This window comes from Fukomys damarensis, unplaced genomic scaffold, assembly GCF_012274545.1.
Source record: "Fukomys damarensis isolate Sample0158 unplaced genomic scaffold, DMR_v1.0_HiC HiC_scaffold_29, whole genome shotgun sequence".
In the NCBI taxonomy this organism is placed as follows: Eukaryota; Metazoa; Chordata; class Mammalia; order Rodentia; family Bathyergidae; genus Fukomys; species Fukomys damarensis.
In genome coordinates, this window is record NW_022900941.1 from 20,108,529 (window position 1) to 20,133,578 (window position 25,050).

Consider the following 25,050-nt stretch of genomic DNA (forward strand, 5'->3'; position numbering starts at 1 on the left):
ACTCAGGCACATTCTACCAGCATAGTAATTGGCTTTGACCATCTTACAGCTTCCCTCAGTTTTCAGTTATATTTCTACATGTTGTCTTCCCTTTTTCTACCCTCACAAATAACCTCTCAAACACTCATCCCTCTCCCTCCATCTCAGATATAAAAATAACATTAACAAAGTCCTCTCTTTTCTTTGTTTGACTTGCTGTTGTTTTTTTTTACTTCTTCCTTTCTTTCTGAACTAACTTTTCGATTTTTTCTTCCTTTCCCTTCTCCTCATCCTCTACATCTGAGCCCATTTGTCATGAGTACTTTTTCATTGTCCTCCTGGTTACTGAAAAAGTTGTGAAATTCAAAAAATATGTTTTAAATTACATGATTGCTATATAGTTACATTAAGTGCACTGACTAGGTGCATGATCACAAAACTATTCACAAAGCCAAAGTCATATCACTGGGAGACAGGAGCAAAATGAAGAAATCTCCACAGCGGTGACAGTTGTTTTATTCTGACTGATGAGCTTCAAACCACAGTACAAAAATATTATAAATCTGAGAAAATAAAGCCACAAGACACTTCCAAAAACTGTTAACTCCCTGAAAGCTGATCTTGCTAGCACTGAAATGGAGGAAATTTCATGCAAAGAACTCAAAATCCAAATTGTCACAATGTTTGAAGAGATCAAAGAAGAACCTAATAAGTAAACCCATAAAATATTCAGTTAGCTTATAGGGGATATAAATAAACAGATAAGAGATCTAATCTATAAAATGTTTAATGAATTTCAAAAGCAGTTGTTTTCATTAAAGATGAAAATTGAAGATATGAATGAGCAGGTTTATAAGAATTGGAGATTTTGAAAAGGAATCAAGCAAAATCGTGGATATGAAAAAAATATAATTGAAAGTATGTGCAATGAGAATGACCAGTTTAAGAGGAGATTATTAGAATTTGAAGACAAGGTTGATGTAAAATGTATGTAGTGATACACTAAAAACAAGACACCGTGGGAAGTGGATTCAAATACTGCTAGATGACTAAAAAAATTAACCTAAAAGTTGTACAATTTAGGAAAAGGTAAGAAGATGACAACAAAGGCACAAAAATTTCATTCACTAAAATCACAGCAAAAAGTTTTCTAAATCTACAGAAAAAAAATCCATGGAAGATAAATGTGTCATTTAGGACCCCAAATAGCTACAAACAGAAAAGAACCTGTCCATAATACATAGTAAAAATGGCAGAAATTCAGAACAAAAGAAAATACTAAGAGCTGATAAAGAAAAAACATCAAGTAACCTATAAAGGCAAACCTATCAGAATAACAGATTCTTTAATACAAACCTTAAAGGCCAAGACACCCTGTGCACATTTCTCAAGCTCTAAGCAAAAGCAATCGCCAATCCAGATTTTTGTATCATGCAAAATTACCCTTCAAAATTGATGGAGAGATAAAGATTGTCCTATCAAAGAGAACCTAAAATTCTTCAAGGTCACCAAACCAGCAGTGCAGACAGCATTAGAGTAGGCAATAAGGCCAATCTCACCAACGATCTAAGGAAAAGAATATACCTGCCTAGAGACATAGTTAAAAACAAGGAAAACAAAAAAAAAAACAAAAACAAAAACAAAAACAAAACAAAAAAAACAAAGAAAGCAACAATGGCATATAAATAAATAAATAAATAAATAAATAAATAAATAAATAAATTCCGGTAAATATCTTTCAATAATAACATTCAATGTTAATGATCTAACTCCCAAATCAAAAGACAGATTGGATAAGAAACCAAAACCCAATTGTATGTTAACTGCAAGAAGTGTGTCTCTTCCATAAACAAACATATAGACTGAAAGTTAAAAGGTGGAAAATGGTATTCCATGCAACAGGAGGCCAAAGCAAGGAAGAGTAGCTATCTCATTTTCAGAAAAAGTAGACTTCAAGACAAAACTGATCAGAAAAGATAAAGAAAGTCACTACATACTGGTAAAAGGTAAACTTAAACAGGAAGAGATACCAATTGTAAGTATATATGCACCAAATGCTGCCACAAACAATTTCATAAAACAAAAACTACTGGACATAAAAGAATAAATGCACACAAAACAATCATACTGAGGGACTTCAATGCCTCACTGTCACAAATAGACAGGTGTCAACTGGACAAAAAAATCATCACAGAAATCAAAGTTGAAGCATGCCATTGAATAGACTTAACAGATATCATGAGTGTTTTAGCCAATAACAGAATGCATAATTTTTTTTTACAGTCCTCTTTAGAACTCTCTCCAAAAAACCATATTTTAGGTCATCAAGCATGCTTAAGTAAATGCAAAGAATTGAGATAATATTTTCCTTACTATCAGATGTTAATGAAATGAGACCAGAAATCAAGAGAAAAAGAAACCACAGAAACTATACATATATACAGGAAGATTAAATAATACAACTTTGTGTAATCAATCAGTCACAGGAGAATTCAGGAAAGAAGTTTAAAAGTTCCTAGAAGCAAATGACAATGGCAACAAAATTTACTAGGGCACAGTGAAAGCCATTCTAAAAGGGAAGATTATCCTTATGCATGCCACACTAAAAAAATAGAGCAACCCCACATAATTAATCTAATGATGCAATTCAATGTCGTAAAAATTAAGAGTAATCCAAATTTAAAACTTGTAGAAAGAAATTATGAATATCAGAGTAGAAATTAATAAAATTGAGACTGAAAATCAATGCAAAAAAATCAATGAATCAAAAAGTTGGTTCTTTGAAAGAATAAAAAAGATTGATAAGCCCTTAGACAAATTTACCAAAAGGAAAAAGAAAAAACTCATATCAGTACAGTTAGTAATTAAGGCAAAAATCACAATGAACACTGCCAAAATTCAAAGGATTATAGGAAACTACTTTAAAAATATATATTCCATTAAACTGGAAGATCTAGAAGACATGGATAAATTCCTTTAGTCATACAAAGTACCAAAACTAAACTTAGAACATATGAAGACTTTGAACAGACCAATGATAGGTAAAGTAACAGAGATAATAATAATAATAATAATAATAATAATAATAATAATAATAAACCTCAGAACCCAGGGGATTAATTACTGAATTTTACCAGAAATTCAGGGAAAGAATAATGTCAATGCTTCTTAATCTCTTCTATGAAATTAAAAGGGAAGAAACACAGACAAACTCTTTTCTTGAATCTAGTGTCTGCCTACTACTAAAACCAAACAAAGACACAACAAAAAATGAAAATTACACATTTCCTATATACCAACAATGGGCCCACTGAGAAAAAAAATCAGGAAATCAGTCCCATTTACAATAGTCTCAAAAATTAAATATCTAGGAATTAATCTGACCAAAGAATAATAAAAATAATAAATCTAATAAAACCTAGAGAGCTTTTGGAAAAAAGGACATTGAAAAGAATAGTACAAAATAGAAAAACATCACATCCCCTGTTCTTGGATAGGAAGAACAGATATTATAAAAATGACTATATTACCAAAAATCATATTTAGATTTAATTTAATTTTAGCAAAAATGCCAAGAGTATTTTTCAGAGAATAAAAAAAATCTAAAATTTGTATGGAACGAGAAAATATCCAGAATGATCAAAGCAATCCTGGGAACAAGAGCGAGAAAATCAATATGTCTGTGTAGCAATTCTCCAATACTAATGTAATTATTATGTATTGCAAACATTTAGCAACAATTTAAAATAGTAATTTTTTTTTTTTTTTTTTTGTACTGGGGATCGAACTCGGGTCCTTGCGCTTTTAAGGCAGGCCCTGGAACCGCTGAGCTAAATCCCCGGCCCGTAAAAATATTATTTATAACATTCAACCAAGAGCCAGGGGTGTAGCTGAGTGGTTGAGTGTTTATACAAAGCCCCGTATACATTCCCCAGCCATACAAACTGACTAAAACACTCAGTCACCGTAAGGTGGATAGAGTTACTAGTTGATGAAACTGAAGCCTAAAGAAATAAAAGAATTTGCTCAAGTTCGCATAGAGAGAAAAGGATAGGATTGTCGTCTCCTTGTATCTCCAGACTCTATGACTTCCATTTTTACTTATGAAGGCAATGCTGAGTATATATAAACAAATAAATAAATCTTAAGTTTAATACTCTTTCAGGTTTTATTCAATGACTTAGTTTCCCCCCAATATAGTATAGATTTTACTTACCTCTCTGCCTTACCTGATAGAAACCCCTGAGAGGATTACATTTGCATTTTATGAGATGGATTTTGAGGAGCATTCAGAATGATGAGGGACTGACATTTGCCCCAGTTTTTTTTTTCCTGGATCAGATCATACAGTACAAATAGATTTGTAAATATAATATATGTGTAGATGACATATGGATGCAATAATCCTTAGCAGTAACCAGTGGGAGAGAATAGAGCTCTGCAGACTTATTTATTTTATTCATGAGATCAAGGAAGGACAGCTGTGATAATTTCTATTACATGCTATGTATTAATTAAAAGAAAATTGGTTTCTCCTACTAATCTGCCGAATTAAAATTATTTTTCTATTCTATGATTCTTTAGTTCTATAATCAGCAGAAAGAAAAATATTTTATATTAAGCTTCTATAAATGAGTCATAGTCACAAGGATTTTTATTTTCTGAGAGGGTCTCACTATGTAGTTCAAATTAGCCTTGGACTCACTATATAGTCTAGCCGGCCTTGAACTCACAGTGATCCGCCTGCCTCAGCCTCTCAAGTGCTGGGATTACAGGTGTGCACCACCACGCCCAGCAACAGAAGGATTTTTGTGTTCACATTTTTAACTGATATGTAAAAAAACATAAAATTGCACATGTTTCTAGAGTACCATGTTACACTTTGAAACATGTAAACATTGTATAACATTTTTAAAAGGGCAGTCCTCTCTACTCAAACATTTTTCATCATTTCTCTATGGTGAAAATTTTCAAAATACTTCTAGCTTTCTGAAATGGATGATACATTTTTTTATGGGTCTTTTACTGTGCAGGGTAGCACACCAGAACTTCTTACTCCTTTTAACTGTGGCTTAATATCCATTGGTCAACCTTTCCAATATACCCTTCATCCTGTGGTAGAAGGATTATTTTGAAGTAGATTCTATTTTTTTTCCTCATTGAGTTTATTGGTACATTTTAGGTATATGGTACAGTTACATTCATTATTGGGATCTTGTACCTTTACATGACAGGTCTTGGTTCTCATTTTTTTCCCCTTGTTTGAAGTAGATTCTTAATCTTCCCCTCTTTGGCCTAGATTGGAGGTAAGACTCTAATGTCCCATTTATAACACACTTGTCTGTTCTATATTAAGAAGGAGAAATGCATTAACACATAACAAGGCCCAGAATGTATTCTAAAATATTAGGTGATGCTTTATCTTTTCTGGTAATAGAGTTTGAGATGGTTTCTCATATGTTTAAGAATAGGTTGCATTAATTCCCTGGTCATGTGACTCACTGTTCTATAATTTACATGGACTTAGTTATAAGCTAAGGTGCATGTCACTTGCTAAAGCCATTAATTTAAGAGATAAAGAGTAACAGTAATTAAGTATCTCTAAGCAAAGGTCAATGGTAAAAGGAAATGGCTAATTATAATGAGAAAATAATAAGAAAGTTGAAAATGTATTTTTCAGCAACAAAATTGAATAAAAGCTCTACAAGCTGAGATTTACTAATTCATAGCAATTAAGTAGTTAATTAGAAATCAGCAATTATCCGTGCCACTTCATTAAGAATCCTGTACAGATTCCTAATATAACTTGTTGGAGAGACTGCTTATCTTAGTTATTGGGATTTCATGAGGAAACTGCTCTCATTGTATTAAATGACGGTTTCATTAAAATTTTGCTCGGCCATCCGTAGAAACACAAGTTAATTCCCGAGTCTAATAGTTCTGTGTTTGGTGGTGAAGTGTGACAGAAAGTCACAGATAGCATAAGTAACTTTCTATTCCTCAATCATGATATTTTTGCTGGAGGAAGTTCTTACCAGCTATGGACATCTGTCCTTACTGGTCAGTGCATATGCTGACTTGTTTTTTCAAATACTGTGAATATCATTTGTCCTGAAAATGGGTGACAGATCACAGGTTAAAACAGAACCTGTAAGAAGATATTGACTTCAAACCCCCTCCTCAGCCCTCATATTGAAACTCTACTTATTTCTGTATATAACAGCCTAACCTATGAAAACAAAGCCCCAGAAATGAGAGAAACATGCACAATGGTAGGAGACCCACCAGTGGATCTATTATTCTATGTTTTTTCAATTGACAGGTCCATGGTTATTAAAATTATCAGCAAGTCTTCTCACAGAACTCGCAAATGTAGTAGCTACAGTACTTTAAATAGAATAGTAAAATAGGAATAATTTCTACTTCATCAGGGTGGCATACAAAGAATAAAGTAATGAGTACAAGTAATTTCTTAACTCTAAATGTGTACTCAGTTAATGGTAAGGATTATGAAGGAAAAAATTTCCCTGTTTTTCAGACTAATTACAAACTAATTTTTAACAATGCTTATTTATTTACCAAGTGAATGCACTGTAACTTTTAACCAACTTTTATAAGCAGACACTTAGATTATTTCAAAATTTTTCAATTGAAAAGAATCTCATCACAAACATATGCATAACAGTTTCTGAATTTTGAGTTGTTACTAAATAAGATTTTTCAAGTGGATTGATTGTATCAAAAAGATGCAAATTTTATAAAGCACTCACTACAAATGCTCCTCTCCTTATTTACCATATTTATTGATAATGGCAAATTTCAATTGGTCCTTGACTTTAAGTTTAGAAATTTGTCATATCTGTAAGAAAAATTAATGAAAGTTTAAGGTAGCACACTATAAATATGAAAAATGTTTTTAAAAAGAGATGGGAACTATAAGCCACATATACTCAGGCTTTGAGTAGGAATTGGGTATTCAGGAAAGAATTCAGATTGTTCAACCAAAAAATGACAGACAGGAATATGTAACAATATACTTACAACAATAAGCACATGAATTTTAACCAACTTTAATAGGCAGACATTTGTTTGAAAGAGGAAAGATGGGGCATTGATGATTTGAATCTAGAGTAGATAGAATCTAAGTTAAAATCACTAAGATGTTTGGGAGCTATTATCTAAGCAATTGAACAAAATCAAGATTCTCAGGTGATCCTGGCATACAAAAATGATTATAGTGGTCTGTGACTTTGTAGGGTGTGGGTTACAAGTGGTTAACAATAAAAATAGCAATGTTACATTTACAGTTGGCCTTTGTATCTCATTTTTGAGAAATATTTATTCACATCCTTTGCCCATTTTTAGTCAAATGACTTTTTTTCTTATTATTTGAGTTCCTTACACATTTAGATATTAGCTCCATATGAGTAATTTGAGAATGTTTTTCTCCCAGTCTTTAACTTGTTTTTTATGCTGTTGTTTCCTTTGCTTTACCAAAACCATTAAATTTGATGTAATCACATTTCTCTATTTTTTTCCTTTGTAATCTGAGCTTTGGGGGTGAAGTTCTTTTTTTTTTTTTGCACAGACCAATATTGTAGCTTTTAATCTACACTTTAGTAGTTTTATTTCTTACATTTAAGTCTTTAATTCATTTTGAATTTGTTTTTACCTATGTTGTGAAATGAGAGTCCAATTTTATTCTTCTGTCTGTGGATATCCATTTTCTCAAAGCTATTTTTTGAAAAGATTGTCCAATGTCTATTTTATCTTCTGGGCATCTTTGTTAGAAATCAGCTTGGGTTTATTTCTGTTCTTTCTGTCCTGTTCCATTGTTTGATGTGTCTATATGCACTATTCCATAATATTTTGATTACTTCAGATTTATAACACATTTTGAAATCAGATGATATCACTCTTCCAGATTTATTCTTTTTACTCAAGATTGCTTTGGCTTTTCAAAGTATTTTGTTGTTCCATAAGAATTTTAGGATTTTCTTTTCTATTTCTTCCCTGATTTGGAGCTAGAAATGTCTTCCAACTGCTGTGTATCTAGGACTTGGTGCCCAGTGTTCTGAGGTGAGGATCTTGGAAAGTGATTGGATGATGGGGGTTTTGATGGATTAATCCATTGATCGATTCATAATTTGATGGCATTATTGATAGGGGATGGAAACTTAGGAGGTGGGGCCCAGTTAAAGGATTATATCCTGGGTGCATATACTTCGGGACTCCTGTATCTTGTCCCTGATCCCTTTCTTTCAGGCTTTCTTCCTGTTTTCTGGATACCAAGAGGCGAACAGCTTTCTTCTAACATAGCTTTCTGTTGTGATGTTTCTTCCTGGCCACAGGGCAAAAGCAATAGCTAACTGACCATGGAATAAAACTTTTGAAAGTGGGAGCCAAAACAGACCTTTGTTTTTCAAATTTTCACACTCAGGTATTTTTTCTATAGCAATGGAAAGCTAACACTATGTGCAAAACAACATTGGAATATTGTTATAGACTGCATTGAATCTGTAGATCACTCTGGGTATTATGGGTTTTTTAACAATATTAATCCCTCAAGCCTAAGAGCACTGAATTACTTTCCACATATTTATGTTATCTTGATTTTTTTCCTTGGTGTTTAATAATTTTAAGTCTATGATCTCTCATTTATTTTGCTAAATTTAGTGTTAAGTCTTATTTTATTTTGTCTTTTTTGTACTGGGGATTGAATTTAGGACCTTGTGTTTGTGAGACAGGCATGGCACTACTGAGCTAAATCCCTGGCCCAGTACTAAATTTTGTTTTGTTTTGCTTGTTTGATTGTTTCTTTGTTTGTTTCTATACTGGAAATTGAACTCAGAGCCTCGTGCTTGCCATGCAAGCACTGCACTACTGAACTATATCCCAGGCCCTAGTATTACATATTTGTTTTGTTATTTTAAATGAGATTATTTTGATTCATTTGTTTTTAATAATTCAATGCAAATGTATACAAACCAGGCAGATTATTTGTGTTGATTTTGTGTCTTGCAAATTTTATTGAATTTGTTTACCAGTAGTAACAGAATTTTTAAAAAGTATTCATTTACTTATTTTACTGGGTATTGAACACAGCCCTTTTGCACTGCACTATAGCCCCAACCTTTTTTTAACACTGAGACAAGTTCTAACTAAATTGCCTGGGCTAGGCTCAAACTTTCTATTAAAAAAAAAAAATTTAAAAATAGAGGAAATAAAATGCTAGAAGCCATTTATTTGTTTTTAAATATCTAGAGGTCACTTACTAAGTAGAATGAAATACTTGCAAGAAAGAATGATAGTTCATATTTTGTGTGTTTGGAAAGCTGGATTAAGTATAATTAAAAACTGATAGGTAATAAAATGTAAAAATATCAGTCCTTAACATATTTTAACATACTTACTGTGTGCCAGACACAGTGGGAATATTTTTATGTTCTTTATCTTATCTAACATTCTCCAAATATATGGATAGCAGGAACTTGTTTCAACTTTCTAGAAGAGAAAACGAAATAGTAGCTGAAAAGGATAAGCAAACGCCTCATTTCATGTACATAATAAGTGACAAAGCCAGGATTCGAACTTGGTTCTGTCTGGCTCCAGCATAGGTACACAGGTACACTGTCTTCAGGGATGGACACAGTGGTTCCAGAGAAGAAGAATATAAGGGAGTAATGAAGACAAAATGCTAAACCGAGTACAAGAGGCAAGAAGAGGATCCCAGATCAACTTCAAGTACATAGATAGAGATGAAAGATGATCAATAATACCACTAAAAGAAAACAAAAACTAGAGATAAGCTGTTCTTAATAATGAAATAATTTTGTATTTAACAACAACAACATTATGTGGGGACATGGTAGATGGTGGCCTGTGTTTTATAAGTGTATCCCTTGAGCCTAACAAATCCCAAAATAATGTTAACAAAAGTAGAGAATAAAAATTTTTTTATAATGGTTTGACAGTACTGTTTATCTTCTTAGTTCCTAAGACAAGCACACATAAAAATAACTAATCACGTCATGTGGTAATCTAGCTCAGCAGTGCCCAATCTTTTTTTGGCACCAGGAACCAATTTTGTGGAAGAGAACATTTCCACGCTAGGAGTGTGAGGTGAATAACAATTTCAGAATGACTGAAGCACATTATATTTATTTTGCACTTTTATTCTATTACTATCATGTTATAACATATAATTAAATATTAACCACAACTCACTGGAATGCAGAGTCAGTGGGAGCCCGAAGCTTGCTTTCCTAAAACTACCTGGTCCTATCTGAGAGCGATGTGAGGCAGTGACAACTAAGTTAGTTGCTCATTTCCATTATCTCAGTTTGGCTCCGGTCACTGCAGAAAATCTTCCTTCAGAAATGTTACTTATTGGGCTGGGGATTTGGCTCAGTGGTTCCAGTGCCTGCCTCATAAGCACAAAGACCTGAGTTCGACCCCTGGTACCAAAAAAAAAAAAAAAAAAAAAAAAAAAAAAAAATTTAAATAAAAAAAAAAAAAAAAAAAAAAAAAAAAAAGAAAAGCATTTAGAAATGTTACTTATGGAAGAAGGCTTTTCTGTATCTTTGTGGCAATCTCAGAATATTCCTCCTTGACATTCATCTAGAATGTATAGAGATTTGAAAATCTCTCAAAAGTGCTTTTAACCATCATTTGTTGTCTCAAGCAGTTGATCATCTTCTAAAACAGATTCACCTGGTATATTTACAACTAGAACAGGGATCCATTCTGTTACATATAGTTTGTGGTCTTTTGCGGTTGGGGAGTAATGTGCACTGCTTTTGAAAGCTGAGACAGGTGATCAAGACAGGTGACCAATTTTCAGACAGTCTAGCTCAGTCTTTCAAAGTTTGAAACATGTCAAAAATTTCGACACCCGCATAATTCCAGTTTGACTTTCAATGCACCCACACTCTCTTCTGACTTGAACACAGTTTTCCCTCTCCCCTGAAGTGACAGATTAAGTCCATTCAGCAGGTTGAATATGTCACATAAGTAGGCAGATTTTGGGACCCATTCTGTGTCAATGAAACGTGCTGCAAGTGGTGACTGTTTTTCTAAAAATCTCTGGAGCAACTCTCACAACTCAAAAACTATGGTCAGTAATTTACATTAAAAAAGAAAGCCATCTACCTTCTGTGTATGAGAAAAAATGTGGGAATATACTTGAATGCTGTTGATCATTTTCATCACATTCGGCAAAATGTTGCTAAGCTTGGGTGATATTTTTTAGTTAGCCAGTATTTTTCTGTGGATGACACGGTACATAGACACATGGCCGAAGCAGCCTCTTTTAACTGAGTAGTAAAACTAAAGTTGTCCAGTGATGGAAGCAACTCCAACCATGCATGCACCAACACAAAATGACCAGTGCAGTTTCCTGATGTGTAACCACTCAAAGACTTCAACATTTCTGCAACTATTGTGTTAGTTGGTAACAAAAGTGTGCATATCCTCATAGTATTTCCAGAGAATGTTGTCCAGGAAGATATATTGTATACACAAACAAATATTGTTGCCTTTTGTCAACATAGTTAGACTCATCAGTCTGGATCGTGTACCACAGTGACCCATTAATCCTCTCTAACAATTGTGCTACAATATCTTCCGTTATCATCAATTCATCTAATGATGGTATGAGCCAAAAGATCATGTGGCATGTATGAACTGCAACCTCTCCTACAAGTTAATGAGAAATATCCTTAACATAGGCAAGATCAACTAGCTTTGGCAACACACTTGATTACTAAGAATGATGTGCTCAGTGCAGACACATTTGATGATTTGACAGCCTTCTTTTATGGCTTGTTTCTAGATGTCCCCCCAAAGCCTCATGCAGTCATAGGTGGGGAGCTTTGAAGGTGGTTGGATTAGGGTGTGTGGTGCTGCAATTAAAGACATCTTTAACGCTGGGATTAAGAGTGGCACCACCCAAATGGCAAGTAGCCTGGATGAAGTAAGGGTTCTGTATAAAGCGAAAGAAAGAAGCTGCTGCTTCTGCTCCTTGCTGCCTTGCTGCCTCCTCCCTGAGCTCCCATGGTCTATTTTGCCTCTGAAATGCTCTGCTGCCAGACCACCCTGCTTTGGAGTCGACTAGCTATGGACTGAAACTTCTACAAACTGTGAGCTGAAATAAACCTTTCCTCCCTTAACTTGTAGGTTTTGGGTATTTTGTTTCAGCTATGAGAAAATTAACTAACACACCTTCTTTTCTTTGTTTTCCTAGTTTTTCTTTTTTAAAAGCTCCATAATGCAGGGTGTTTGGTTTCCACGTGGTGAAGCAGTTTTGAACTTCCATGGCTTTGTTGGCTAGACAATCATCACATATTATACAAAGTGGGCCTTGAGAATGTGAATCACGTATTTCAATGAACCCATAATTTAATTAGGACCCTTGACAACTTTAGAATCTTCTGCTATCTCATCACTGAGTCCTCTTTTTCGAAGAAGCTAACCAGTGTTGTTTGTTTTTCACTCTTTTTGTCTAGAGTTCACATGTAGGCCTACTAAAAATGATGCCTGAGACAAGTGTGCAGTGTGGGGAAAGAGGCACGGGTGAAACTAATAAATAAAATAATGGGCAGGCCACACACCAGCTGAAATGAGTGTTGGATTCTTATTTCAAGCTTGCCACCAGATACAGCTGTACATTTGAAGTACATCAACTCGCTTACCACTATAAAGCCTCACACCAGTTGCAGCTTAATTTGCACTTGCCACTCACTGATAGGGTTTAGATGTGAGTCTTCAAGCAATTGATTTGTTATGATCTCTGTGTAATCAAACCTCTTTTTAATGTTAATCAGTATTAGCAGCCAGTTCCAGTGCTAATTACAATCTCAGTTCTACCTCAGATCATCATACATTATACTATCATGAGGAGCCTATAACCTAGATCCTCCGCATGCCCAATTCACAGCAGGGTTGGTGCTCTTGTGATAATTTAATGCTGCTGCTGATTGGACAGAAAGTGGAGCTCAGGCAGTAATGATAGCAAAGGGAAGTGGCTATAAGTACAGGGGAAGCTTTGTAACTCATCTTTTGCTTAACTCCTGCTATTTGGGTCGGGTTCCTAATAGGCTGCAGACTGGGACTGTAAGACTTGAATAGGCTAAAGTGACTCCATGCTAATAGGCCAGACTGTGCTTCTTCATATGCTAATTGCTACCTTGGTTAACAGCCCGCCCAGGGGCAAATGGTTTGACAAAAGGTGACCCTAGAACATTTCCTGCATAAGATAAGCAATGTGTTTGCAGTCTTATTCTGTGAATTCCCTGACTCTTTGTTTAGTAAAACCTTATAAAAAGTACCTCAGCCCCTGAGCAGTTGCCTCTCTGAGCCACCTGGCTCCGGGAGTGCCGTCTGGCCAGACTAATAAAGGTCTCTTTACCATCTAGGCTGGTGTGTTCCTTCCTGGGTTTCTCGGTTCTCTGTCGTGTTCCCGGAGCCTCGCTGGGTGTTAGGGCCCAGCATCGTGGAGGCCTTTTGGCTGTTCACGCTCCGTGGAGTGGAAGTGAGACTTTAGGTCTTACAACACCAGTCCATAGCCTTGGTGACTGGCGACCCTTCTTCTAGCGCAACTACTGTTGATGTTGTTGCTAGTCTGGATCAAAGACAGTCAGCTCCAATCATACAGAATTGTTCAAAATAATAAGTGTACTTGTGACCAAGCTATTACACCCAAAAAAAGTGCCCCATCATGTAAAGTGAAGCCACCATCAACATTGAAACTACCTGTTCTTAAATATAAACATAAAAGTGTGACTGTTCTACCACAGAAGAAAATTTTAAAATAGGAATGTGAAATAATAGAACAACAATAATGTGTGAAGGAAAGTAGTTCATTTAAAGAACAGAAAATAAAATAAGAAGAAATAATGTTGATTACTACTATCCAAGATGGTCCACAAGACCCTAAATTTACAAAGCCAGCATTATAGACCTGAGAAACCATCACTTCTACATCTTTTGATGCTCATATTTTTCAGAAGAAAGCTATTGAGATGAATTCTAGCAACCTGAGAGATTTTAGCTTGAAAAAAATGCAACATTAATTGCAATATCCTTTTAAGAAACATCTTTGAATGAATACAGCTGTAACACAATCATGGAGAAGATAGGTTTCATTGAAAGCACCTGAAATTATGCACCTAGTTAGAGTTCATGGTCCTTCAAATATGGGTTCCAATTATCGTATTTAAAAGTTATCAAAACTACAAGAAAAGGCCTAGTATGGGTTCTTTGATTCTGTTACTTTTCTCTCATTGCTGAGACAAAACACCTGACACCCAAAGCTAAAGGGGAAAGGGCTTATTTGGCTTATAGATTGTAGAGGTTTCAGACAATAATCAGCTGGCTCCAAAGTGGGCGTGGCAAAGAGGCCTTGCAGAGGAGAGACAACATGGTGCACACAGGCAGCAAAAGCAACAAGAAAGTTAACAGTGTCACCCCACCCCTTTTATCTTATTCAGATTACTTATCTTATTCAGGTAGTACTCACACCCTTCATCCTACTGCCCTTGAACCTAGTTTGGCATCATGAATCAATTCCAGCTTCACATACACTAGATCAAGCCTATGGCCACATGAGGATTTGGGAGAACATTTAGATGCAAACCATAACAGACCCCAATAAGTATACCTTGGGTAATCCATAGTATAGGACTCACCAAATTTCCTCATAGAAAATGCATAGCAGTACAGTGAGGTTTAAAGTACATCTTCGTGAAGCATTCACCAGTCACTAGAAGTCACTTATATACTATAGGCAATTAATCTATGGAACAAATTTCCTTCGAATACAGAAAACTTCAAGGCTGAGATGCAAAAATCTAGATAAGAAATCAGAAGATATGTTAAAATCACAGCTGTTTCACTTTTAAAATAATCTCTTAGCATCCAGTCTCAGTTCCTACCTAAAACACGACTAGAATAATCTCTATCACAATTGTTAGAATAGTAATTAGCATACAGAGATTATATTTAAAACACATTTTTACATAGCCATAAAATAAAATGTCCACATAGATTATAGTTATTTTATCACTATAAAAAGTATATATATAAACTTTATTATATGTATGTGTGTGTGTATATTCTTCACATCAAATCAGTCAAGCTTTATTGAAAACAACCTATGTATACCTTGAGACATTCTTGTCTTTTAGGGTAATGGGCATTAATTTTAAGCAGATAATCTCCAAACACAGACAAATATGCAACATAAAACATGTGCTCATAATAAAATAATGGGGTTTTGACAACATAAACATACAAATTTTATACTCAATTCCATCATCTTTAAGCAATGATTACAACTGAAGTGGAATTAATCCAAAACTTGGAGGCCATGGTATGGATTTGATTTGAGTGTATCCCCTACGAGTTCATAAGTTGAAATCATGGTCCTGAGCGTGGAAGTGGCGCGAGGCAGTAGAAAGTTTAATGGGAGTTAGTTAGGTCAGTAGCAGCATCACCCTTGGAAGGTATTAGCACTCATCATGTGCAGTGAGTTCTCATGTGGGAAGCTTTGTTACAAGGAGAGGCCACCCCTGTGCTTGGCCCCTTCGGCATGTGGCTGATTCTCTTTCTGTTTCTCCACCATGTAGTGATGAATCCAGGGACAAGTGCCATGTTATTTGGACCCTCCAGCTGCCAAAATTTTGAGCCAAATAAAGCTCAATTTTTTTATAAAGTACTCATCCTTGGTTTTCTTGTTGTAGCCAGAAAAATGAATCAGTACAATAAATTTTACTTTTTTCTAACTTCTCTCAATAGTGTCAATAAATAGTTTTGGAACAGCAAATCTACTCTTTATGAGCAGATTAATAATTCTCCTCCCCCCCTCTTCAGTACTGGGGATTGAACCTTAGCTCTCAGCTACATCCTCAGCCTTTTATCTTTTGTGACTAAGTCTCACTGAATTGCTCAAATGCCCAATCTTAATCATGTAATTTTATGTATAATATGATTTTCTTGACAGTAAAAACAAAGCTAAGATATGTATGGGATGTGAGTGCATGAAAATAAATGTAGGTGGTTTGGCAAAGACTGAGAGAGGCTTAGACAGTTATCAAAAAGCAGTTAATGATTTCTAGGGCCTGGAGGATTGAGAGACAGCAAAGAGAAGCTTTAACATTCTACTCTTTATATCATTGAAATAATGCATAAAATAATATATTCCTATATTGTGTCATTAAACAAGAAAATTATTCTTCTTAAATAACTGTTGCAAAAATTATCTGCCTAGTGGAAAGGAATTTTAAGTAAATAGAGTATCTCAAGATGCTTTTTAAAATCCAAGCAGACAGCTAAGCTGCACCCTTTCTCTCAAGAGATATCACGTCCCTCGAGTTCAAGGAGTCAAAAAGAGAAGAGACACGGACAAAGTTTTGTTGAGGCACTGACGAGCTCCCATCTCCAAAAGACATGGGAGATGATTTTTTTAGGAAGAGAGGCTAGAGGAGTTGAGTCTCATCATTATAACCGAGAAATAAACTTGCCATTTGCACAGCTATAATTTATTCTCATTCTTACCATTTTTATTGTAAAACTTGTGAAAGACACCTAATAGCCCAAGCTATGGCCTTGGACAGAAAACCAGTGGTAACATCAAGTGGTAACAATGAACAAGTTTAATGAAGGGATATTCAGACTGCTAGAGGCAAAGTTAGGGAATGAGGAAGAAAAGGTGAAATGCAGAGGAATAAGAAACTACGAAGCTATTATCAAGGCCTAAACGCCAGAAACTAAGTGGTTACTGGAGCCTACGAGAATTGTAGTCTTGAAAAAGGAGCCACACAACAAGAACTATGGCTGCAGAGGGCGGTGAGGCTGAGCACAGGTGCAGCTCAAGTGCAGTCCAGGTCAGAGCCCACCTGAGAAGAGAGAGTGGTTCTGTGTCCTGCTCGCTTCTGTTAGTGCCCCCTTCTGGCCAGAGCCAAAGCATAAATGATACAGAATCAGGATGAAGAAGGGATGACAGGGGATGACTAATGGCCAATACTATTACCTATTTTAATTATCAGCTGGCTTGTGTTTTAAAAATGAACTGATATTTTAAACATGGCTATGCTACTCTTGTTGTCTTACTTTGCCATTGTCATGTAAATGTCATAGGAAATAAAATGCAAAATGAGATGCACTTAACTCTTCAAACATAATGGAAATGTGTTTAAAAGATGCAAGCTATGTCTGAAAAAAATTAGAATATTTTAGAGAGAATTCACATGTCTGCTCTCACTGGTATAATTAGAAACCATAAAGTGATTCTTCTATCTTTGTCATGAGACTAAAACAATTTTCAGCTGTCCCATTATTCCTTGTGATAAAGAAGATAATATGTAGGGCATAGTTATATTTTCCAAAGGTTTTTTCTTAATTTTTATTTTTTTGTAGCAAGACATTGCTAGACTTGAAACTCAAATGATGCCTGTGGAATAAGCCAATTGCCACTCTTTAGGAATCCTAAATATCAGCTAGGAAGACCCCATGAGGATGTGATCATTTTAGATATAAAAATAATGTGTTGACTAGTTAATCAAAAAAATTCCTTTCTATGTTAATCCAAAATTTATCTTATATAATTTTAAAATAACCATATGAAAATTAATATTGAATAAAATAGACTCAAAATTCTTCCTTCAACTTGAATTTCTTTTGCAAATAATGTATGAACATCCCAAGTAGAAGCAGTAGCCACTGTGTCATAGTAACATGAATATGTTTGCTGTGTTGAAAAATAGCAAAAGGCCAGTGTAAGGGCAGAAGCATGAGTAAGGGGTGGTATGCAGAGGACAATGCAGGAGGGCAGCTGAACAAAGCATGTAGGATCTTATAAGCCAAAAGAAGGTCTTCGGTTTTTACTCTGGCTGAGAAAGAACAGAAGCTTCCAGAGGCCTTGTCTGTTTTTACCAGTTTTTGCTTACACCTTTGACATCTGTCATGAGAACAGCTGCTACTCCTTCCCCTAGAGTCCCAGAGATGACCAACCAGTAATTGGAACTGCTTATTGTTTGAAGCCCTTCTTATGCTAAGGTTGGCTTACTGCTGCAACATTACTGTTAACACGAGTAACGTACTCACCTACACTAAAGGCTTCTTTTTTGCATGTTCTGTCTTTGAGCAACATTTGGATGCCCACTGCTAGCACAGTTCCCATCAAACAGAAGCTCTGAAAATAAGTGAGAGCACTGTTTTAGCTCATGCTGCTATGGAAAAAACAGCACAGACTGGGTGGCTTGAACAACAGACATTTATTTCACAAGTTCTAAGAATAGAAAGTTCAAGATCAAACTGCTATCCAGTCCAGTTCTTGGTGAGGACCTTCTTCCTTGAAGGCAGATGCTTGTCTTCTTGCTGTGTCCTCACACGGCAGGGAGAAGAAGCCCTCATAGTTTTTTTCTTTGTATAAGGCCACTAATCCCAATAGTGTTTCACTCTTGACTTCAACTAACCCCAATTACCCCTAAAGGCCTCACTATTATCATCTCACTCTGGTCGAGGATTTCAAAATATGAGCTTTAAAAGGTGTTAAACATTCAGTCCATGATGGGCAGTGTGCTTCTAAATCAGCTGCAGAGTCTGCCTTGTAAAGGGACTTGAGCCATACCTAGAGCTATTACACTGTAAGCTCTGAACATTGAGTTTAAGCATTAGCATTAAATATTGTTAGCAATATCAGAGGAACAGTGTATGTTCCTTAAAATAAACAGCTAAACAATTTTAAAGAATATTATATTAAATACAAAATCCGTCTCTTGAACTCATCTGCTCAATGTTTCTTCTTGAGAAGGCCAGTCAGGTTCAACCACAAGAGGGGACACAGAAGAGGCTCAAAGCAATAAAGTGTGTCATATTCACAGGTTCCTAGAGAAAGAGAGCACAACTTCCCATGCAGACCCATGGGAAAGCATTAACATTGATCTGGAGGCAGAAAGCATAGGGTAAGGGAAGAGAGAGTTCAAAACAGAGGACTATTGCTTCTTGGGTGTGAGGTCAGGTGAAAAGCATGATGAAAACTGACAACTTTTCCCTCTCTAAAAATTGGCTAACTTTTCTAATCAAGTCATGATTAACTGCTGGTGAGGAACATAATGTTTTGGTGACCTCAGGAACAACTTTCTCAGGAATAGATTTAGTTTAGAGAATGATTGTCTTGTACATCCCAGGACAATTCTACCTTTGAACACAAGGATGATATATGTAAATGCTCTGACTGGATTCCTTTAATTCTTTGCCTTTGAAACTTAGTCCTGATTTAATGTTCTTTATATAAGGTTTCAATGGACTCAAACTAATTTAGAACTCAATGAAGAGACATATGGCCAAGTCTTAACACTTTGTATAGATTATAGAGCAAATTTCAATATATATGTGAAATATATTTCCCTTCCATAGGTGTAATATGTCTTAAAATTTTGAGTTATTACCTTTTTTAGACAAAAGTTTAAAAATTAATAGTACATACCCATATAAAGACAAAAGAAAATGAGATGACTTTTATTAAAAGAATCAATCTTCTCAAGAGATGGCCATACATTATAATAAATGTGGCACACTCTGCCTATATTTCCTGAAACTTAGATGTTTAATTTTATTGAAATGGTAATATATTTATTAGATCTTAATCATCTAAATGCCATGACAGCCTTGCAGTAACCATTAAAGATGCATTAGGTAATATTTCAAGATATGGACATCTTATAAGGTAGTATAGAAGGGAAGACAGAGATGGGCCAAAAGCATGATAAATTATCGATTCAAACAAAGATATTGAAGATAGATATAATGGGAAGTCAATTATAATATTAAAAATTATTACAAAGTGAGAACATTCCTTTGACTAGTACAGCTTCTTGTTTTCTCTGACAAGCCGTAACGCGCAGTTGAACACAAACGAATGGACCATATGAAGTTGAATCAAAGAGTATATCAATTCTACTAACGACATTTTTAGATGAGTTATGGTAATAGTATAGTTCCCAGCCTGGTGAACACCTATCTAAAGAAAAAAATCTTAAGGCACCATGATAATGAAAATAAATCTTTATAAAGTATCTGTTATTGTCATTATTATTACTATACTAATGCCTTATTAACTTAATCCCTGCCAATTTAAAATTCATTATTATTTTTAACACAGAACTAAAATAAATCTCCCTTTTAATTTAGGAACTCCTCATGAAGAAGAATTTTGAATAGATGACAACCTCCTAATTTCAAATCTTGCCATACACCACCAAAAACTCCTAACAGATGAATCATGTACAACCAAATATAACTAGAGGGAGAAAACTACAGACTTCAAGTTATATCTAAGTGGGTAAATACTGTACAATCAGTGCTTCTATGGAGACCTCCATGTGCTGTGAGCAAATGCGTGGGGTGCTTCAGAGTGGAAAGGCATGGGGTTCTCCTGAGAAAACACATAGGGCATCACCAAACATCGACCTGCATGTGTGAAGGGACAGGCTGAGCAGGCCAACGTGGAGACCGGGTGTGAAACCTGATGTGTCAGAGCACCCACTACAAGGAGTCAGAAGAAAAGAAAATGGACCCAAATATGTGAGTGATCAGAGGAGGCAGTCCTAGGAAAGAATTATTTCTGAGTGTGGGGGCGTGCTGGGGGGGCAGTTCACTAGAATTAAATAATGAAAGAACGGTGGAAAGCAGCTGAAGACAGGGCCTAGAGTATGGCTGTTTTCAATAAACAGAACACTGTCCAGAGCACCACTGCTCACTATAAAAGATAAATACAAGTACCACAGATCATAAATTTTAAACCTGGGAAGTATAACTGAAAGCTCAGTGGCGATGAGAATTGTCAGCTTCTGAACACTGCCTAATCCAATTAGTAGACTTTACAAATGAAAATAATACTATGGGCCTTGGGGGAAAATCATCTACAAATGCAAGAAAAGTAGGTTTAAATAAGACTCTTCTTTCAACAAAATAAAAAGGAATACAATGAATAGTAATATAGTTTTAGAAACTTAATTAAAAGTTATAATCTATTTTATATTTAGGTTAATTCTCCTAATAGGTTACAGGAATAAAATTTATGAACTCTCAGAATCTCAGTGAACATGTTTTGGGTAATACTTCTGAGGGAATTACTAGGAGATAACTTTTTTTTCATCTAAAATATGATTGAAGAAACTGGCAAAATAGTTGGTGAAAAGCCTTGCGCACTTAATTTGGAACTAAGACTCATGCTTTAGATCTGAGTGTCCTCCCAAAGGATCAGAGGTGGGACGTTTGGAAGGTGATTGCATTAAGGGGGGCTATAGCTAACTTGCTGTCAGTAGGTGGTGTATGGTTAAAGGCGGGTCCTGGGGGGCGTGGCCTGGAAGGGTGCATCTCCTCCAGCTCCTCCCTTTTCCTCTGCTTCCTTTTTTCCAATGACGTAAGTAGCTTTCCTCAGCCTGGTCCTTTTACCATCGCGCTGTTTTTGTCTTGGAGCCTATCAACCATAGACTGAAACTTTTAAAACTGTGAGCAAAAGCAAACTTCTCTCACTCTTTATTTAAAGTTGTGAATGTGGAGAATTGTGTTTCAGCAATAAGAAAATAACTAAGACAGGCTCAAAGTTGGGCAAAGATGAAAGAATACAATGCAGATTTCATATTCTCAGATAACAGGAAATAACATAACATTTAAACATGGAGAGGACTAAAGGGGAAACAGGAAGGGAATAAAATAAAGTCACTTAAATAATAGCGGGGAGTCAAAATTTTCATTTAATTTTTACATATAACTAATAAAAGCCCAGATAAGTAAAAAAGGGAACTAAAGAAATTATATAAAAGTGTTAATACAAAAATCCAACTAAAAAACAGAAAAGCCCAACATAGAATATCCCACATGCTAAAGAAAAATACACATCCATACTGTGCTTGTGTGTGTATATTCGTACAGCTCCCTGAGACAGAATAAGAGTGGGAGAAAAAAAAACATAATGAATATAACACAAAAAATAACAGAGATGAGACTAGAATCCCAGTCAACAGTAAGTAAAATAGGGCCTCACACTTTTATACAAATAAAAAGGATTTTAGTTGGACCTCAAAGACAAGTCTTAATTTATGCTGTGAAGAAGACAAATCTAAGCCCAAAGTGGTTTGGAAGGGTTAAAAATAGAAGGAGAAAGAATGTGTGAAGTAACAAAAAGGGACTGTGATTGTGATATATAAAATCAGTGATATACTAAAACACAAAAATCAGTTGAGGGAGTATTAAATTAGACCAACACAAAACAAACAAAATCACCATTAAAATAAAGGCTCTAACTTACAAGGAAGATAAAACAGTGATCTGATATGTTAACATGTTGAACATCATTACCTTAAATATGTAATATTAGAGATTTTATGGACAAATAATAAGCTATTTAGAAAATCAGTAAGTTATATGTGATCAATATATAATGATCTTCGTACCCAAATAATAATAAATGCAAATAATAAATTCACCTTCTTTTAAAATGTATATGGAATGGTCATAAATGTTAACCAATTATTAGGAGCAAAGAAAACCCAGAAAATTAAAGTAGAAATAAAATTTTAACATTGTTTGATCTCAACACAACAAAACCAGAAAATAATGTGGAAAAGAGCCTAACTGGAAATTTGAGAATTAAGACTCCAATAAGATACAAATTCACACCTGCTAGCTTATCTAAAACAAACAAACAAAAAGGTGTACAGTGGTAAGTGTTGATAAGGAAGCAGAAAAGTTGAATATGTATTTGTTGCTTAGGGAAAGTACAATGACATATAGACCGTGAAAATTTTGTACATTAGACAGCTAAACACTGGTTTACAATATGGCCCAATATGTCCATTATTAGGTATAAAACAAAGGAAAAAGAAAGCGTATGTCCACACTAAAACTTATACCTGAGATGCATTATTTACAATAGTCAAAAATAGAAATAAATCCAATTGAAATACTTATTAACTGATAAATATGATATATCCATGAATGGAATTTTTTTGATAATAAAATAGAATGAATCACTGATATATTCTATAGAACACCTGAATGTTGAAAACTAAGTGAAAGAAGCCAGTCACAAGTTTCCTTTCAAAATGTATGATTCTTTTCAATAGTATGTCCAGAAGGGGCAAATCTGTAGAGATAAGTGGATTAGGCTTGTACCAGGGCTAGGAGAGGAGTAGAAAGAGGGACAATTAATTGTGGAGAGTTGGAATCAGGAGAGTGAGATTCCTTTAAGGGAGAGTGGTGATGGTGATGCATATTCAGTTCTTCAAATGTACCCCAAGAACCATTGAATTTTACACTTTAAATATATGAGTTGTTTGGTATGCGAATCATAGCTCTCTCAGCAGTTTAAAAAGTGGGGGGGAAGTACTGATACATGCTGCAATGTGTATGAACCTTTGAAATGTTTTCTAAATGAAAAAAGTCAGACATAAAAGGCCACATATTGTAGAATTCAATTTATATAAAATGTCAAAAAATAGGCAAATCAATACAGACAAGAAGTAGATTAGAACTTGCAAGGCACTGGGCGGAAGGCAAGAGTGAGGAGTGACTACTAATGGGAACGGGATTTGCTTGGAGAATGATGAAAATATTGTGAGATTAGGGTGTAGTTATGTTTGCATGACGCTATGAACATACTGATAATCAATGGATTATACATTTTCAAAACAAAAGAATTTTTCATTAAATTGTCAGTTTACAGTTTTTATTGATTAAATTAATGTTAAGCTTAATCATCTGACTGTGTCTGACTTTTATTCTTCTGAAGATATTTCAAGTTGCTTTTGAACCTAGTAGATGCTTCTTTCTAAAGTTTACTAAGATATACAGTAAATTAAAAATGATTAACATTTATGGGTAGGAGATATTCTTTCTGAATCGAAAATAGAACTCTGACAGTCTTGCCACTACTTACACTATAAAGTTTCCACCCAAATGCATTAGCCTCAAATTCCAATACAGAACCTGGTTGAGTCACTGATGCATATTTATGGCTGTCACTGTACCCATTCAATCTCTTAAGAAACTCTGTGCATGTAAATGGAACTCTGTGCATGTAATAATTATCGATTGTCATGTGTTTGGACAATTCATCTGATGACAAGATACCGACAGCCACAATTATGATGGCATTAGTTTTAATGCTATATATGAAAGCAGAACGTATTGACATAGTCAGATGTGTCTGATGTAAAATGTCTCAAAAACACTTCAGTGCAGTGTAACCAAATAATCTATTTTTTTTCCAATAGAATTAATAAAAATGAATTTGAATGCATTTTAAACCTCTCAGCCACTTGTTTTCACAGAATAGACAATAGGCATAGAAAAGCAGAATTAAGGCCTTTCAGACAAACAGATTAAAATGGCACTTGGGAATGTCTGTAGATTTTTAAAAATTCATTGAAGAAGTAATATGACAATACTGGGTGCAATTCCTGTTTTAGGTTATTGGCTATAGTATTGAAAGATGGTCAAAGATTCCTACTGCCAATAAACGTATATTTTATTATTATTATTTTATTTTATTTTATTTTTTTGGGTACTGGGGATTGAACTCGGGTCCTTGTGCTTGCAAGGCAGGCGACTGAACCACTGAGCCAAATCCCTGGCCCTAAACTTATATTTTAAATGGTGGTGAAAATATTAACCAACCTGATGGATGCGTAAATATGATTGTGTAGTGTTCAAGATAAGAAATCATATAAAATAAGTGGAATACAGTAAGTATAAGAGATAATGCAGGGCAGAAAATGCCTATATGGAAGGCTTAAATATTGGGATCGGAGTAGGCTTTAAGAAATTGAAGCTGAATAGAACTTCTCCTCCAAAATTAAAAATAAAACGATAATGTAATCCAGGAATCCATCTACTAGGTACTTATCCAAATAAAATGACACCAGTATATTAAAGAGATATCTTTTATCTCATGTTCATTGTAGCATTAATTCACATGAGCCAAGATACAGGAGTAAACAAAATGTCAATCAACATATGCATAAATAAATATGGCATATATATACAACAGAATATTATTCAGTCATT